This window comes from Thamnophis sirtalis, unplaced genomic scaffold (genome assembly GCF_051295495.1).
Source record: "Thamnophis sirtalis isolate CommonGarterSnake01/CBP01778 unplaced genomic scaffold, rThaSir2_p1.2 scaffold_1, whole genome shotgun sequence".
NCBI lineage: Eukaryota > Metazoa > Chordata > Lepidosauria > Squamata > Natricidae > Thamnophis > Thamnophis sirtalis.
The window spans coordinates 145663944-145684125 of NW_028261381.1; positions in this window are offsets into that span (position 1 = coordinate 145663944).

Here is a 20182-nt window from a genome sequence, read left to right on the forward strand (position 1 = left end):
GGCCTGTTTTTGGGTGACAAAGTTGTTCTGGAGGTCAAGGAGGCCAGAATTATGAAAGTCAGTGGGGAAGTTGGCAGAAAGTTGAAAGTTCTGATCACATGATGTTATGCTTAATAACTGCAGTGATTCACTTAATGTCAGCAGCTGGAACTGATATATGCTAGCCTTGGTCTCATTTCACTTTACAACAATGTTGTTCAGGTGCTGGTCCCAACTGTGGTCAGTAAGTGAAGACTACTTATACTTTTTGATTCATCTGCTAGAAGATGACAAAATTTTGCATATAAGTTGAAAGGCACATTGACTTCTGTATCTTTAGATCCAAGAGAGCCAATATTGGGCTATCCTTTTACTGTTAGGACAAAGGAACAATGATGGCAAAGAAAATAAAACCAGAAGAGAACAAAAAGAAAGAAAGAGAGATCGTTGTCCTATCCAAAGGCCTGAGTGAAGATCTAGCTGGGTAAGACCCTTCAAAGTACCAATAAGGAGGGAGCTATTAAAATTTCAGGGGAACTTCATCCCAGAAGCCAGGCACTGCTAAAAAAAAAGCCATACTTCTTAGGTCCCAATTCATGGCATTATTTAATTGCTGGAACCTGGAACTTTATAAGTAATGATACACACTTTGATTTGCACTTTGAAGAGCATACCAAGGCATATCCCTCACTGCTGGTGCTACAACTGGTGGACCAACTGAAGCTTCCAGGTGGCTGTCAAGGGCAGCCCCATGTAGAGTGCATTCCAGCTATCTCATTATGAGTTCACAAAGACACAAGTGATTGTCTGAAGGGGTCCCAATCTAGGAAAAAGTACAACTGATACTTGGTAAAATGTTATATCTTTGCTCTGTGAACTGCACTGAATCCCAACGTGCTTCTAGGAGGAACTGCAAGTGATGGTTGACACCTATAAAACTCCTCCATGTCATGGTGCTAGGTTATTTGTAGAACCATACCTCCAGTTTTATCTACCTTTCCAACTTCAATTAAAGAATGTCACCTTATGTTACCTTGAAATGTTCCCTTCACACTTCCTCTGCTCTCTAGAACAACATACACCACAAGATCAGATTGGACTTGACTCTGGTGTCCTTTCAAAGCGTTGAAGACATGAATGTGCTTAAGGACCTGACAGTTGGGAGGTTGGGAGGTTAGATGGCACATTAAGAGACCAGTGATAGGTTTGGTTTACCTTCAGTGACCATTGTTTGCTATTTTATTTTTTTGTACTTGTGTATGTGTATATGTGTTTTTGTGTATTCATAAGATGGACAGACATATAATTCAGTGAATGAGTGAAAGAACACACACATAAATGTGTGTGTGTGTGTGTACAGCATGTATGTATGTATGTATGTATGTATGTATGTATGTATGCATGCATGCATGCATGCATGCATGTATGTATGTATGTATGTATGTATGTACATTGGAGGACAAATTGGTGAGAAAAGCTCTAGGTATTTAATCTCCCATTCCACTAAACCTCTGGGAGAGGACTCAGATAAAACTTACATAAACTTTAGTGATTCATTGTGATTCATTTTTCTGACAAATATCCAGAGGACATTGTTGTCTAGAAACATCATCAACAAAAAGTGCCTATCCACGTTTACTGTGCTCTTGTTAACTGGGAATTTGCTCTGCTACATTGTTAATTAGAAACAGAAGATGAGATATGACTGAAAATGAGGCTTATTGTAAATCTTGAATGGTATTTTAATACCTTGCAGTTGTGTATCCATCTATTGATATCTTTGATCAAAACTTTGTTTAAGAAATTGTAACTGGAAATCTAGAATTATTTGCAACTATCATTTCTGGTGTGCAGAAATCCTTGGAAATATATCATTTGTAGAGCTGAATCTTGGTTTAATCTCCAAATTCCCTTTCAATTTATTATATTTTACCAAATAACTGTGTCTTTCTGTTCTTCAAGAGACAGATAATTCCAAAGAACTGCTGGAGAAATACTAAAGATTTACAGATCTGTACCACAGCTTCTGTATCACAAAATTCAAGATGGTGGTTGGGACTTTGTGATAGAAGTCTCTCCCTTCATGCAAGTTTAAAGAGCCAGGGAATCAAATCTGTACTCATGACTGCTACTTAGTTTGTGCTGACCTTTCTGTGAATGTCAGCAGCTTGAATAGTGAACTACCAGAATTTTAGGTTGGAATAACAGCAGGAAAATAATTAGTGAGGTTGAATGTTGTTCAGAGGTGGGTTGCAAATCCTGGTGCTACCAGTTCACTTGTGCTCGCATGAGCACTCGTGACACTTCTGCGCATGCACAGAAGCATCTCGGTGGGTGGGCAGAGCCTCTCGATAGTGACCGCTTCACCCGATCTGGGCCAAACTGAGAGCAACCCACCTGTGAAATTGTTCCTTAGAAAGACTACGCAGTCTTTCTATTAGTCTATTAGATTCTTGGCTTCTATTTGTAATCTGCTTGTAATTGCAGATTCTTTGCTTCTGACTCCAGCTCGTAATGACATTTACAGTTTAGCCTGATTTAAATCAGATTTCTATAACATTTTTTTTTCAAAATTAGAGACCTAGCTTCATCTCTCAATGAAGTCTTAGTCAGGTATTTGTCCCTCAATTCATTTGTTCCTTTCGTCACCTCTGCATTACTGAAGTGTTTATAAGTATTGATAAAACATTGCAGTAAAGCAATCTGGAAGTCATTACATACATTACTGCAGTGTGTGGTGTTTTTTTAAAAAAATTAAGTGTTCTATCAATGCATACAAGCTCTTGCACACATCAATAAAAGGCCATTTCAAAAGCGCCATGAAACAATTATATAATCACATCGACTGCATTTTGTTCCTCCTGCTTTTTGAAATGTGTTGTACAAATGCTTTTTACAGTTATACAAAGCATTTTCACTGCTTGAAGTATCACTTTGCCTGTAGAGTAAAGTAGCCAGGGTGGCGCAGTGGCTAGGGTGCAGTACTGCAGGCCACTTCAGCTGACTGTTATGTGCAGTTCAGCGGTTCTAATCTCACCGGCTCAAGGTTGACTCAGCCTTCCATCCTTCCGAGGTGGGTGAAATGAGGACCCAGACTGTGGGGGCGATATGCTGACTCTGTAAACTGCTTAGAGAGAGCTGAAAGCCCTATGAAGTGGTATATAAGTCTAACTGCTATTGCTATTGCTAGAGTTTGTGGAAATATTTTATATGCATGCACAATTGCAAGAAAAAGCCTCAAACAATGGCATTTAGCCTTCAAGAGATGCTATATTCTTTCAATATTCTTTGCAGCCTTCAGTGCCTCATTGGTAAAACTCCAGACAAAAAAGAATTGTTTTAAATCTTCTTGAAACACAACAAAACAAAGCTCTACTCAGGTGACTCTGAGGATGCAGATAAACCTCTAAGTGCTTCAATGACCTTGTAAAAGGATGCAAATGACAAGATGTCTGCAAGGAATATAAATCCTTCCATTCCCCACCATCCTGTCAGAGTTGAAGAAGCTTCTTGGATGAGAAGTGAAATGTCTTCAAAGAAAAAACAAAAAAGTCTGGTTATACTGGTAATTTTATTTTAAATTTTGCATTTTATGTTTATGTTAGGTCTTTCTTATCCACCATATTATTTAATATTCTATATAAAAACTCTGGGAAAAATTGTCCAGGGCAATTGTTTTAGTACTATCAGCATTGTCATATCACTAATTTTTCTCATTATCAAAATTAAAGATCCACATTATTGTTAATTAGTTCTAGCAACATACAGATTCATATCAGAGAACAAGCAATTCCATCTCTGTAGTAATGTAGTAATTACATTTGAAGACTCAGATATGTAATTCAGGCATAGTCCCGGAATCAGAGGTGGTATTCAGCAGGTTCTGACCAGTTCTGGAGAACTGGTAGTGGACATTTTGGATAGTTCAGAGAACCAGTAAATACGACCTCTGACTGGCCCCACCCCCATCTATTCTCTGCCTCCTGATCCCAGCTGATCGAGAGGAAATGGTGATTTTGCAGTATCCTTCTCCTGGAGTGGGAGGGGGGAATGGAGATTTTACAATATTCTTCCCCTGCCATGCCTGCCAAGACATGCCATGCCCACCAAGACATGCCCACTGAACTGGTAGAATTTTTTTTTAATCCCACCCCTGGCTGGAAACCATTGTCTAGGTTTTAGTAGTGGCTACCATCACATTGCATAGAACTATATCTATTCCTGCAGATGACAGATTTGGCCAAAGTAATCCATATCTCAAATTTTCAATGCTATAACTAGTATTCTGTGTAAGGCTGTCTTTAATTTACAGGGTTTGTGAAGGAGAACCTTCTAGTGGATACTCCCAGGCTTCTTTTAAGGGTACTCAAACTAACTTCCCTTATTTGAAAAAAAAAAGCCTACACTTGATTATTGGCACAATTTGCTCTCTAGCACTGAAATTGTGTGAACTTTAGATTAAATGCAGAATATTATCTTTTTCCATAAGAAAGGGATATTCAGGAGATGGGAAAAAGCCCACCACCCAGTTAATAGGAGAAATCACATAATCAAATACATAATTGGGATGATTGGGGCAGGACAAGCAGTGAGGGTGGAAGATCATTAAACAGAAATCCAAACTAGAACTAGGGAGAAATTTCCTGACAGTGAGAACAATTGGCCAGTGGAATGGTTTACCTTCAGAAGTTGTGGCTACTGAAAGTTCCATCACTGGAAGTTTTCAAGAAGAGACTAGATTGCCATTTATCTGAAATGATATAGGCTGTCCAAGACCTCCAAGGTCCTTCCAACCAATGGTGGGCTCCGGATTGCGTTCCAGTGCATTGTAGCTGCAAACGATACTTCCGCAAGCCTCCGCAATGCTCCAGCTGCTCGGCGGAGCATCGTGCAGGCACTGTACGCTGAAAGCTTTAAAACACGGTAAGGAGCTTGGGCGTGCAGGTGGGGCCTCCTAAGCACCATACCGGAAAGATACCTGGTGCTCCGGGCAGGCTCCGGTACGCTTGTACTGGGGTGTACCTCCTGCAGCCCACCACTGCTTCCAACCCTGTTATTCTAAGTTCCAAAAGCCAACCAAAGCTGTTGAAAGTCAGCACAAGCTTTGCTATAAATTCCACTTTGAATCACCTTTACTAATTGATAGTAGTGAGAACAGTATAGCTTTCCCTATTAAACATCTTTGCTAATTAATTCAGTTACACCAACACTGCCTTACCTAAATTCTATTTCCCATCTTTTTATTCCTCAGCCTGAGTTCAAAAGAGAGGTCTTCCAATAGTATCACAGAAACAATATTTAGGCACATGAGAAAACTCAGATTTGTGGCTTTTTCCTCCTTACCTTTTTGAAATGTCACCATTCATTATTCCTTTGCAAGACAGAAGTGCTGATGCACCATAATACCTTGCTGAAAGAACAGAATATTTCTCACCAGCAAATGAATTCAGCAGGAAAAAGGGGGAGCAGAGGCTCTGAAGGGTAGAACAAATTGAGTACGCGGAAATAAACAGTGAATGAAACACACAAAATCTTATCTCAATTTAAGAAATGGGGAGGGGTGGTGGTTTAGTAGTACAGTTGTCACCATGCCAAGCTGTGGCTGACTTCATCTTGTGAAAAATGTGCTTTATGTTCAATTTTTTTTAATGACTGCTATGTTAAGGGAGGCCAAGAGACTTGTCCCAACAAGGGGAATATTACTGACCACCTTCTCAGATTTCTCCTGCACAGAATGTGTAGCTTTTAAAGCTTATCCTATGTCAGGTAGTTATGCGAAGAATTCAGATTGTTTTATTCAGACAAGCGGAATGACAAACTGGTCTCAGAGGCCTGAGTGTGTCTGGATATAATAGGTGATCACTATGAGACTGTAACAAAAAAGAATAGAAAAGTTAAAAATTTAAGGTGACTTGGTCTCTTTATAAGATATGTATTATATTAATTAAAGAAAAGCAAATCACAATATTGTAAGGATAAATATGCCCTTTTTTGCCTTTCTCTGTTCTTGCTTCATTCCAGTATTCTAATAGTGAAAAAAGCTGGGACCATTTAGGAAAATTAGAAGTTAAGAGGCTAAAATTAGGTGGGACTCCTTTTTCTCAGAGGATGTAACCATAGATCCAGAATACTGTAGAGCAGATATGTCCAACCCACAGCCTGTAGGTTGCGTACAGTCCTGGACAGCTAATTATGTGACCCCACAAATTCATAAACCTTTAACATTATTATGTGATTTATATACATTAACTATATTATTTATCTGATAGGCAGCTCAAGACAGTTCCTCTTTACTCAGTGCCCTCACAGGCAAGTCAAAAGGTTGGACATCCTTGCTGTAGAAAATTTATGATTCCATAAATGGCATAGGAAAGAAGCTTTATGTATTTAAATATTATCTCAAACAGCATTCCAGATGTTATCTGAGATTCTTTTCAGGTTGTGGTACTCAGAGAAGTAAAATATTGCTTATCTGGGTGTTGGCCACTGGAGAAGATGTGTTCTCATCTTTTTGTTTCCTTAGCTTTTTTATTGTCTCTTGAATGGTGTGTAAACATAGTTTATTTCTACAGTATGGGTTTATTGATGGCTGCATTCTGTGCTCCTTAGGTGTTTAGTCATTCCGGCTACATGACCACGGAGATGTCTTCGGGCAGCACTGGTTATGAGCACAGTCCCCTAGAGTCGCGGATGACTAGCACATATGTGCGAGTGGAACCTTTACCTTTGCTATTGATGGCTGATTTGTCTGAATACAAAATATATACAAAATTATCAAATAAGCAATATATAAATGCAGGATGGAAAAAATGAATAGTATGTAAGAATAAACAAAAGGATTTTAAAGATTTAAAAAATATTCAGATGTTTGAAGATTACTGTTATCTCTCCTTTTACACTTAAGCCATATTTTCACTCTTACCTATTATAGCTGGATTTTGAAACCCAATACCATAACTTGGAAACCCAATACCTTAACTTGGAAAGTATCAAAGACACCATAGGAAGAAGCTGTTTGTACTGATCTGTAGGAAACACATTGGATGCTTGTGTTATACAAACTTTGTCACCATTACAAAATCAGAGTCTCTGGCACTATGAGCTTGGCAAACACAAAGAGGAATCCCTCTTACAGCTTAGCTCTCTTCTCTTTACTGAGGCAGCAGCTGTTTTGACATACAGAAAAAGAGTATTTTGTGATTTGAAGAATGGAAAACCCACTGGTAACTGATGTGAAGAGGTATGGGACACCTCTTCACACCAGTTACCAGTGGGTTCTCCATTCTTCTCATTGTTGCCTCAATAAAGAATTAAAATACAGCCATGAAAGCAGAGTCTATGTGAGATTGTGTCCTTTAAACAGCAACACTCCACATAACCTCCAGGTTCTTAATCTGATAAGAAGCTTAGGCTTCTTATTCTACACTAAAATTTTTGTGACTTCTTAACTATTCTAAATGACGGACACAGTGACTCAGTGGCTAAGACATGCCGCATAACGGAGTCAGTTCCAATTACTTATCCCAGCTTCTGACAACCTAGCAGTTCGAAAGCACATAAAATGCAAGTAGAAAAATAGGAACCACCTTTGGTGGGAAGGTAATAATGTTCTGTGCACCTTCGGCGTTTAATCATGCCGGCCACATGGTCACAATGGACAGCTCTGGCTCTTCGGCTTTCAAATGGAGATGAACACTGCCCCCTAGTGTTGGGAACGATTAGCATATATGTGCAAGGGGAACCTTTACCTTTACCTTAATTATTCCAAACTACACTTTTTATTTCACAACCTACATTTTTATATGAAACCTGGTGCTGTTATTTCAGTATTTGTAAGTTGATAACTTGAACTTGTCATTTGATTTTTTTACTGAGGATAAACAAATCTGATCTGTGCATTTGTTTGGGGAATATTAACTAAATTATGCTTCCAAATGAATGATGAAAGGAAACTTCACTACCCCTCCTGGAATTCTGGCTGGGGAATTCTTGGAGATGATGTTGAAATACCTTAAAGTTGCCTAGCTTGAGAAACACTGCCCTAGGGTAAACAAGAAGCCAACAGGGCTTTTGTTCTTACAATGCCAGATGTGGAACTTTCTAGAGACATTTAACTGTTTTGCAGGAAGAATTACAGGGCTAAATAAGCCAAAGACATTCTTTATCCTGTTTATAATCTTCATTAGCTGTTTATGAGTCTGTCCTTTTCAAAAGCAAAACAACATAAAGATATTCTGAAATCCAGTTTATTAGCTAGGATAAAAGGATAGCAGCATTAGACCCATATTCAAATGTTCACTCAGTTATGAAACTAATTCTCTTTTTGACAAATTTAAAAATATTTTCTGTTGTAAAGAATCTAAAGTGCCCCTGTCATTTTTGGAAAATTTATCTTGTTTATCTCCAATCCCACAAGGACAAAGCCCAGGCCTCAGGACTGGCCATGGGGCAAAGAGACAAGTTACAGCTCTAACAACCAACCCTTCTTTCATAGCTCCTTCCTGCACACTCAAGATAAGTAACAAGAGTCTTGAACAGCTATACCCGTGATTTACAATTAAGAAAGGAAGCTAAAGTATTTTCATATTAAAATTTGAAAATATGAAATCTCTGCATCTTTCTTCTATGCCACTACCAGATTGGGGTACAGAAGATTGGAGCTTGAAATAAAAACTCCTGTTATGTAAAAAATAAACGCATAGTCTTACTTAATTAAAAAATAAGTCTTATTCGGATTGATTAGTTTATTTCCCACTAAATATATTGGGAGCTGCTATCCTAACAAGGCTAGGCCAAACCTTTTATTTTACTATTTTATTTATTAACTCTGCTTTCCATCCCTCTCACTGCATAGTCTTCTCTGGTAAGAGTGTGCACTTTATAGTTCAATTCAGGCATGAAATCCTCTTACCTTTGCTGATGGTTTGAAACTGGGAGTGCATCTCCGCCTGCTTTGTGCAAGCGTGGTGCTTCTGCACATGAGCAGAGCATCCATGATGATGTCTGGCCAGGTGGGTGGAGCCGCCCACCGCCACTACTACCGGTTTGCCCAAACTGGTGCGAACCGGCAGAATACCACTTCTGGTTCACTTGTAGAATCAGGCAGCTCATATAAGAATTTATTTGTAAACCGATCTATGGAATATTGTGAATTGCAATGTTTCCAACAATCATATCTCTATGTAGCATGCTATAATATGGATATAGTTTTATCTATTACTGCTTTGTATGTAATTCCTCTCTGTCAGATTTGTTTCCAATTAATTTTGAAATGCTAACTATCAGAATCGTAACTAGTTTGAATATTAACTGTAGTTTGAAGTTGACATAAGATTCACATTGTTCTCAAACTGTTAATATTTTCTTGTTTCAGAGATAATTGAGAAAGTTGGATTTATAACACCCGCCCCCTGCTTTGATAGCATACAACGTGGGCACAAAGAAATAAGAAGATGCTATGTCTATAGGGGAATCAGCTCCATACAATAATGGCATATTTAACAGCAAGGATTAGATGATTCCATTTTTAATTTGATTCTGCATTATAGTGTTTTGATTCACGTTTGTGTTCAGAGACTGCAGAAACAATATCAGCCCTGATTAAGCTTACTTCCCTCCTCAAATTATACCCTCATATTTTCCCACTGCTACATTGGTTTCAGTTAGGCTTCTTCTTCTTCTTCTTCTTCTTCTTCTTCTTCTTCTTCTTCTTCTTCTTCTTCTTCTTCTTCTTCTTCTTCTTCTTCTTCTTCTTCTCCTCCTCCTCCTCCTCCTCCTCCTCCTCCTCCTCCTCCTCCTCCTCCTCCTCCTCCTCCTCCTCCTCCTTCTTCTTCTTCTTCTTCTTCTTCTTCTTCTTCTTCTTCGTACATTAATAAATACTTTACAGTATGTCTGGTCATGAAAAATCCACTTCAGAATAGTGTGTTAGGATACATTCATAGTTTAGCCCTGAAATGAGCCGCCAATTGCTGAAGCAGGATAAGGCAGCCTTACCCACAGAGAGCCAAAATTAAATCTGTAGAAAGTGCAGACATAATATATAACCTTAATTGGTAAGCCATGTGCCTGCAATTTCTTATTCACTTATCTGGAAGTAGGTCTTACTCAGCTCAGACTTATGAGTAGACATCTGTAGGACTGAATTGTTATAACATGATACTATGCACATCACTGAGTTCAGTGAGTTTACTTTCAGGGAAGAGGATGTAATATTGGAAGTTTAATGTTGTTTCAGGAATAAGTCATAGTGTTAAAGACTAAAAACAAGTTGAGCATTGTTTTGTGTTTTCTAAAAGGAACTAACTCTAAACACATTATACTTATTAAGGCATTTGCAAGACTCAAGGAGAGAAAAAATCTTTTTGCTTCTCATTTTAATAGTGATCCAACCAAGTTCATATTTTGTAAAGTAATATATAGATTAGAGTACAGTTATAGTATGGAATTCATCTTTAGTCAGACATGATTATATACTTAAGAAACTTCATCTTTCCATCCAGTTAAAGAAATGCGTGTGGGGAGTTTCATTTTTATGCAGTTCTTTTTATCCAAACATTCAAAAGCAAACACAAAAATAAACCCTAGCAATCATGTGCATCAAAAAACATAAAAAAATTATAGAAAGCAGAGATAAATTTACCCATATCCTGTTTTTATTTCATTTTGGTTACATGTGTAATTCATACTACTATTTATTGTAGAAAAAATATAAAGGAAAACAAATATGAACATCTGTATGCTTTTCAAGATAATTCCTGAATAGTATAGATGCTGTATTCTTTCCATGGTGAATTTTCTATGAAAAAGAGTGGCCAATGAAGACTAACTATGCAAAACAATTGAGCCATGGATACAAGTCAGAGAAAGGACACACGACAGAATTTGCAAAGGTTTACTTAAGTGGAAGATAATGCAAAGAGGGTTCAAAAGAGAGCACAGAAAACAATATGAGGGAGTTAATAAATCACTATAACATCTCTGAACTCCATCCTCAGTGTCTAGTTTTCATCATTCAGGTCACATCCCTGGGCTTCTGAGATTTCATTAAACAGTTTCATTGCAGGTTTATTTATTCCAGCCCAATGAACCTTCTTGAACCCTTTGCAGTATCATTTCCCCCCCATTCTGTTTCAGCAAATCATCAAGCGCTGATCATGAACATTATCTATAAATGATGTTCCACTCCACTAAGTTTATATCACAGAAATTGTAACCTTTCCAGACTATGTCAGATTGTTACATATTATCTTCTTTGGTGGTCTCACCTAATTAGTCATTCCTTTAAATTAAAAGAAAGAAATCAGGCAAATCACTCAGTCAACTTTATCTATGAACTTTACTGTTAAATTACTGTACCTTTTTCCTAAGGTTTATAAAAAGATGCATTAAACAAACTGATTCCCAGATTGCACATGTACCCTATTCAGAACCAAAGTTGGAAAGTCCCTAAAATCAGGAAGACCAAAAGCCCAAAGTTATTTCTGTTTTGGGGCTTTTTTGTAATACTATTCTCTGTCACCAAATAGGAGATGTTAGCTGTTGGCTGGTAGGGGGTGGGAGGCTGTAATATATATATATCTAAAATATAATATTGGTTGTGTGTATTTATTAGGAGCCCAATGGAAAGATAACAGCTGAATTATGATTCAGTTTCAGATAGTATTTTTGGCTTTACCTTTGATTTCTTTATAATTTGGTTTTCCAACCCAGTTTAGCATGATGATAAATAACTCTGCTTTCACCAATAACTACATGCTTTACTGTAAAATGTGCTTTGCAATGGCTTGATCTGCCCTGAGTACCATTAATAAAGCTTTACTTTAAACCAACTATAGTGTCTCTGTGTTAGAATTCTATTGGAATACTTCTCATTTTATAGAATGTCATAATTGTATTTGAGACATGCCTGTGAGTCGAAGATACAAGATATCAAATTTACCATTGCATTGGGTGACAGCTAAATATTAGTCTGTATTCTGTATCTTCCCCAATTATGCTCTTTTATACCTTCTGAGCTATAGCATTTGCCCACAGCTAGTAAAATGCAATGCTCTTAATAAAGGCAAATTAAATCCCTCAGGTTGTAGAGCATACACAATGCAGAACAAGCAAGAAGACAGAGAAAGTTTGCCGTGGGAATGAAAAAAAATATCTCACACATTTAGGAAACAAAAGAATTTATGTATGTATGTATGTATGTATGTATGTATGTATGTATGTATGTATGTATGTATCTATGTATGTATGTATTTATTTATTTATTTGTTTGTTTATACAATTTATAGCCTACCAAGATCGCATTAACTCAAAGCATTTTACAATTAATTATTACAAAAGAAAAATAAGAAATGATGAGCAGCCCAAAGTTACTGTAACATAAAACCGAACCAAACATCATGTGCCCACTTTCAGCAGGTGCACAATCACTCCACCCCCACCCAAAATACGGACATCTTCAGGATGGGGTCTGTTTTCTGTAGGAATATGCAAAGTATGAATTACATTTCCGGCTGAGAAAATGCATTCAAAACGTGAATGTTGTAGGATAAATTACATTTAAGTTTATATTTTCTTAGGCAATCTTTCAGAAATATATTTATGAATGGAGTTTTGTGTAAATGAAGAAGATGTTAGTCCATCTTGAAGCAGCAAAATGAAAGTTGTGGGATGTTTAGACCAAGACATTCGAAACTAATATAGACTGGAAACAGATCTGTCCAGTGTTTATCCATATTCTCTTTTAAATCCATATTTATTCAAAAATAAATGACCTCAATGACTTGCTAAAAATGCAAATAACTAGCTGTCTGCAAGGAGTATAAATCCTTCTGTTCCCCACCATTCAGCCGGAGCTGAAGAAACTTCTTGGATGAGAAGTGAAACATCTTCAAAGAAAAACCAGAAAGTCCAGTTATCTCTGAGAAAAAGCACCTTTGAAATAAATGACTTCTTTTCCATCTGTCTACTATTGACAAATGATTTTATCCAGAGATGATTCTATCTGGGTCACGAGCTTCAAAATCTTCAAACTTCTGAATATTTTTTTAATACTTGAAAATCCTTTTGTTTATTCTTTCATACTATTCATTTTTTCTATTCTGCATTTATATGTTTGCTTATTTGATAATTTTGTAAATAACGATAAGCCTTTACATTCATATTTATTTGATTTCATCGAGTTTGTTTTAGCCCAATATTCAGCACACTGATCTGATTTTGAATCTTATTACAAGCCTCTTTTCTATTAATGTTAGTTCTTTCTAGCCTCACATGACAAGCAGATATGATCAACATTCTACCTAGAGAAATGTCCAAAGAATTTATTAAATAAAAGGTTGGGTAGATGACCCAGAAAATAAGGCAGGAATAGGTAAGTCTGGGCACCAATGTTCTGACAAGTACCATATCTGCAGTGGTGGGTTTCAAAAATTTTTATAACCTCTTCTGTAAGTGTGGCCTGCTTTGTGGGAGTGGATTGCTGGCCATGTGACTGAGTGGGAGTGGCTTGACAGTCATGTGATTGGGTGGGTGTGGTCAACTTGTAAAATGTGGTGAAACTCACTTAACAATGCTCTTGCTTAGGAACCAAAATGTTGGCTCAGAAACTCTGGCATTTGAAGCATGCAAGTCTTAAAGCTGTCAAGTTACAAGACTCTTACACCCCTAACCCTTTAGGGGGAAAAAACCAACAGTGTTCAAACTTGACAGCTTTAAAACTTGTGGACTTCAACTCCCAGAATTCCTCCTCCAGTCATGTTGGCTCAGGAACTCTGGCATTGAAGTGTGCAAGTCTTAAAACTGCCGTGTTATAAGACCCTTGCACCCCTAACCCTTTAGAAACAAAAATTCCAGGGGTGTTCAAACTTGACAGCTTTAAGACTTGTGGATGTTAACTCCCAGAATTCCTCCTCTTGCTCACATCTTGATGATGTGTGGATGGGGTGGGGGAGGGAGCTTGAACTGGTTCTAAATATCACTGTAGATTTGTGGAACCTCTTCTATAGAAGAGGTTAGAACTGGCAGGAACCCACCCCTGCATATCTGATAGTTGCAAAGCTACTATACCTGTATCACTTGAACGATGTGTGCTCCAGATTCTAAATGTTAACATGTGATTGTCCCTATAAATATGTACAATTCTCTCTTGGTAAAAAAGACAATCATTTATTGATGTGTGCGTATATGTATGTGTGTGGGAACCATTGAGGCCAGAATAGCTTTGCAGGCTGAGAATTAATTTATTTTTGCTTTCCTTTGAAAAGGAAGAAAAGAGGAAGAAAATACCTCTTGTTTTCATTTTCTCTCATGTTTAAAATTGCATACTGTACACATTCAAGGAAGCTTGTCCCATTTCAATTTTTCCTATTTTGGCCAACATTTCCTATTTCTGGGCAAGGCAGCCTGGTCAAAGAAAGAAATAGGTTTCTCCACCACTCTAGCAAACTAGTAATCTAACTGGATTAGATTATTTCTTCCTTGTCCAGAAATAAGTGACTCCAATTTTCTAGCAACGAATGGGTCATAGAGAAATATCAATTGCTGCAAGTGAATATAGGTTCCTATCTGTGTTCTCTAGTCAATGGTCCAAGCTGTGTCCACTGTGCATAGCTGGTGAATTTGCTTTTGTAATGTGCAGATAGCCCCAAATGTTTTCATTGTTTGTGATCTTTATTGTGACAGTCTCACCATGCATGCTGTTCATTGTGATTGGTTTTGTTTAGCTGTAATGAGTTGGTTCAACATATAACAGTGGATGTAACAGAAGTTCTGGAAATAACTGTAGTGTCTTCAGAAATCAATAGGGAGAGGAAATATGTAGCTTTCCCCCCTCTCTGCCTCTCCCCACCATCTATCATGTAAGTTACTTCAATGAAATCTAAATGTAAGATTACAGCGGTTCAGGTGGGAATTTCACATAGATTTGAACTACTCTCTGGAGAATTCTGGATTACACAATGCCCATTCAAATGAATACGTAGTTTTTCATCTGAGACAGCTGTGTTATTGACAATCTTCTGCCATTCAATAAATCATTCAAGTATAACTCAGTGGACACTACTGATTTTCACAGAGTTTAACTGTTTGTGAATATCCATTTGGAAGAGTACAAAAGAACAGAAGGAGCATATTGAAAAAGAAAATGGTAGGGTGGTAACTAAGCCCTCCCCCTGCAAAAAAACAACAGTGTTGCATCTTCTATTCCAGAACCATTATTTTCAGGAGCATCCAAAAGGAGAGGGGTTAAAATGTCAAATGACAGCTAGTCCTTCACAAAGAGCCACCTTCTTTTTTACAATCCAGGTTCGAGATTGACTCAGCCTTCCATCCTTGCAAGGTCGGTAAAATGAGGACCCAGATTGTTGGGGGCAATATCCTAACTCTGTAAACTACTTAGAGAGCTGTAAAGCACTGTGAAACGGTATATAAGTCTAAATGCTATTGCTATTAAAAGAAAAAAAGAGAAAGAATTTATTTCAGTTACCTGATAGTAGTTGTAGTGACACTGGAGAAAAAGGAAAAGAAATCAACATGTGGAGATATTGTTGTAGCTTTGTCAAGAATAATTGATTTCCTTACAGTATCCATCTATTGGTTGCTCTGCCTGTTCAGATGGTGTTTATGACTTTTATATAACTATACTTAAAAAACGAGTTGCTAGCAAACTCCATGGAATTAATGGTTTAAATCTCTGCATGGCCTGGGACTAGCTTGTTTGAAGGACATCTTTTCCCAATTACATACAGCCAATGCACTAGAGAGAAAAGGTAGGGTATATTATGGCTCTCTTCCAGGGGTGGGTTCCTGCCAGTTCTAACCTCTTCTATAGAAGAGGTTCCACAAATCTACAGTGCCATTTAGAACCAGTTCCAGCTCCCTCCCCCCACCCACCTGCACATCAACAAGATGAAGAGCGAGAGGAGGAATTCCGGGAATTGAAGTCCAGAAATCTTAAAGCTGTCAAGTTTGAACACCTGTTTTTTTTCCTAAAGGGTTAGGGGTGCAAGGGTCTTTTGACTTGACAGCTTTAAGACTTGCACACTTCAATGCCAGAGTTTCTGAGCCAACATTTTGGTTACTAAGCAAGAGCGTTGTTAAGTGAGTTTTACCACATTTTACAAGTTGGCCATGCCCACCCAGTCACATGACTGCCAAGCCACTCCCACCCAATTACATGGCTGGCAAGCCACTTCCACAAAGCAGGCCACACCTACAGAAGAGGTTCTAAAAATTTTGAAACCCACCACTGGTCTCTTCTCTACAAGAGGTCCATATAAGTAGGAGAAAGAAGAAGGCTTTTTCCAGGATGGCACCCTCTCTGTGGAACATCAACCCCTGGATATGCGTGATCCCTTGATTCTCTTTTGAAAGACCCCGAAGTCATGGTTTTGCCAGTGGGCCTTTGGACCCCAGGGTGATACAGAGCCCATCAAATGGTTTCTTTGACTGTTGGCACTGGGGGAGGGGGGTTATTGGATTTTGTATTTGTATTTTATTTCTCTAATCCGCCCAGAGTCGTCATGAATAATTTTGGTGGCCATGTACATTTTCTTAATAAATAATAATTAAGCAGATACCTTACCTCTACTTGTTCTCTATTTAGTTTCTGTAATATCTTGTACCAAGGTGGTCCTTCCTCCATTTATGTGGGACAAGAATAATAGCCATGAAAGCAGATTACAGGGACCCTGCAGTTCCTGTATATTATGAAATGATGTAAAAAAAATCTTGATTCTGCTCAGAAAAAAAGCACAAAGTAGCTATCAGACACATGCAGGGAGTGTTAATGGGGAGTTAATCACATTAAGGCTGGGATCCTAACAGACACTTATTTGGAAGGAACAAAGTTCCTTAGAAATCAATGCAACTTACTTCCAATTAAAGGTGTTAGGGCTATAAAACTCTTTGAAATCCTCAGAGGGCTTTAAAGAAAAATAACAGAGTGATGCTGATTGGATTTCATCATCACCAGAGAGTCATAAAACACCACATTAGTTCAGACACATTATGCCCATCCCCCTCTTCACGTTTCTCCCATTTTTTCCCCCGAATATCTTTATCAGCTGTTGCTGTCATTTATCCAGCAAAATCTTTCTTAGATTGCATGGCAAATTAAATCTTTTCAGCCAGGGGGGATAATTGTTTTACAATTTAGAGAGGGTTTTTTTTAGAGTCTTTTTATAAGTTTCTGGCTCCAAAAAAAGAAGGATCTGGTACCAACATTTTTTGGCAATTAGATTATAAAATTTTAGGAAATGAATTTCGTCAAAGATGCAGAGTAAACAAGTGGTCCTGGGACTTCATATTATTATTTTATTTAGAGGATTTTAGTCATTAGTGAATGACTTATGTATCTGATATTTGTAATCAGGTAGCAAAAATAATGACATTATATAAAACTATGGAATAAATATTAACGTACTTGCTCTGTTCCACTAAATAGAATCTGAACAAAACACTGCAAATCTAATCAGCCAGTTTTACCCTTTGACACCAGGCTATAAATTTTGGTTTTCCAGATACCTGATCTGTTATTCAGGAAGGCTTTCAGACATGACCCAGTTAGATTTGTCTCTTTATGGAAAAGTAGATATATCCATTTGAATGGCAAAGATTAACCAGCTGCACCATATGAAGTCAAAGACTCCATATGTTAATCAGTGGATATTTGGCTGTTCTCTTGATGTCCTTTGAACAGATTCTCTTTCTTTCTTTCTTTCTTTCTTTCTTTCTTTCTTTCTTTCTTTCTTTCTTTCTTTCTTTCTTTCTTTCTTTCTTTCTTTCTTCCCTCCTTTCCTTCCTTCCCCCATATTTTCTTTCTATCTGACCCGTATGCTGTCCATCTCACTTAGAGATGACTCTTGGGTAGCTTACAAACAGTAAAACCCCTATTAAAACATTAAAACTATTATAATTATTATTCTTTTACTCATTAAACATAAAACTTTTCTTTTACTCATTAAACATGAAACTCACTCAACTGAACATTTTAAAATATGTCACAAATACCACTGACTGGTGCTCATGGTTGATACAGGTTTCTGCCAGCATCATAGATATCAACCAAGCACCTTCTTAAAATATATGATGTTCCGAGTAGTGCAGTTTTTTGCAGTTCTGCCTGTGTTATTGCAGGATGCTGCAATTTGTTGATGTATCTTATAAAATTCTTGGACATGGAACCAAGTGTCCCAATGACAATGAATATCACTGTTACATGTTTCATCCATAGCCATGTAGTTTCGATGGCCAATTCACGATATTTTGTGATTTTTTTTCCAATTCTTTTTCTTCGAATCTGGCATCTCCTAGAACTGCAATGTCAATAAATTGTATGTTTCGGCCCTCTAAAATGGTGATATCTGGTGTATTGTGTTCTGATCCATCTGTATTCGAAAGATCTTCACCTTCTAATTTTAGGTAACTTTTTCCACTTTGTGCTCCCATGACTTTTTGGATACAGGTAAGTCATATTTTTTACATAATGACCAGTGGATTAGTTTAGCAACTCGGTCATGTCTAGCTTTTATTATTATTATGTGGTTAATCTTTGGTGAGATTCACAGCCTTTGGGACTGGTTGGTAGCTCAACAGCTCGAGTTCTAACCAAGGTGGTAGTGTTGTTATTTCCTCCCTGACAGCTTCTTCTGGGAGTTCTACTACAATGTCTTTAGTTGTGTCTTGAATATCAGTTATTTCCGCTTGTAATGTTGTTTTTTTAGTTTTGCACTTTGCTTGAATTTCCTCAAGTTCAACTTCACTAAACACTTTATTCCGTATAATAAATCGCTTTTGATCTGCTAGTTGTTGTTCACTAACATTTGAATCTGGATATTGTTGTTTCCATAATTCATACATTCGCTTTAAATAACCTCTTTTTTCTGGCTCTGAGTTGTAGTAACAGGCCATTATGGCACGGTTTTCATCTGCACTATATTTTTGTCATTTTGTTGGCTGGTCCACTTGTAGCCCATTTATCGACGGATGTCCAGGGACCTCAACATCTGCCACAGCCCTTGTTAACCTGTGTGATGACCAATGCGGTATAGAATTTTTATTCGTTTCTTTCACCATGTTGTATGGGTTGGCGGGTTTTTATGGGCTCAGGTTGCCAACATGACCCCAACCCTCCTCCTTTCTCATACGGGCTTGGGACCGGCATTATTATTATTATTATTATTATTATTATTATTATTATTATTATTATTATTATTATTATTATCATTGTTGTTGTTGTACAATTGTATCACAGCAGCCAGTTGTTTCGCCGGATTTGGCATTGGTTACTAGTCGGGCCCCACCCAGGGGCCTAGGACGTCGTAACGTATTTTCGTAATATGCGTGCAGATCCAAGCAGTGCGGCTTTTTGCATTTGACTGATGGTGATTTTGTCAATTTTTAACTGTTTTAAATGTAATTCCAGTGCTTTTGGAATAGCACCCAGTGTGCCAATTACCACTGGAATTACCACTGCTGGTTTGTGCCATAGTCGTTGAATTTCGATTTTTAAGTCCTGGTATCTTGCGATTTTTTCATGTTCCTTCTCGGCGACCCTGCTATCACCTGGTATTGCGATGTCTATGATTGTGACCTTATTTTTCTCAACCAGTGTGATGTCTGGTGTATTATGCGCCAGTATTTTGTCGGTTTGTATACGGAAATCCCACAAGATCTTGACCATCTGATTTTCGGTGACTTTTTCAGGCTGATGTTCCCACCAGTTTGTTGCTGTTTTAATATTATAATTTTTGCACAAATTATTATTATTATTATTATTATTATTATTATTATTATTATTATTATTATTATTATTATTATTAAATTACAGTTAAAAGATGGGGAAGAAAGGAGCAAGATACACACAGGGTAAGGTGGGTTCTTGTCTTATCTGTTAATGACATCCAGAGTGATGCATCTCTGTTGGGGCCGCAAAGATGACCCCAGCAGCACTGGCGGTTATTCAGGCCCTTAAGAAGGTTGAGTGGGGAATCTCACCGGGGGGGATGCACAATGTTCAAAAGTCCTGGACCCCACCAGCAGAATTAGACCATTTTTTTTCATTTGGCAACTTTAAGAAGTGTGGACTTCAACTTCCAGAATTCCTCAACCAGCATTGTTAGCATCAACATCCGCGAGCTGCACTGGCTACCTGTTGATCTCTGGGTGCGCTTCAGGGTATTACTTACCACCTATAAAGCCCTCCATG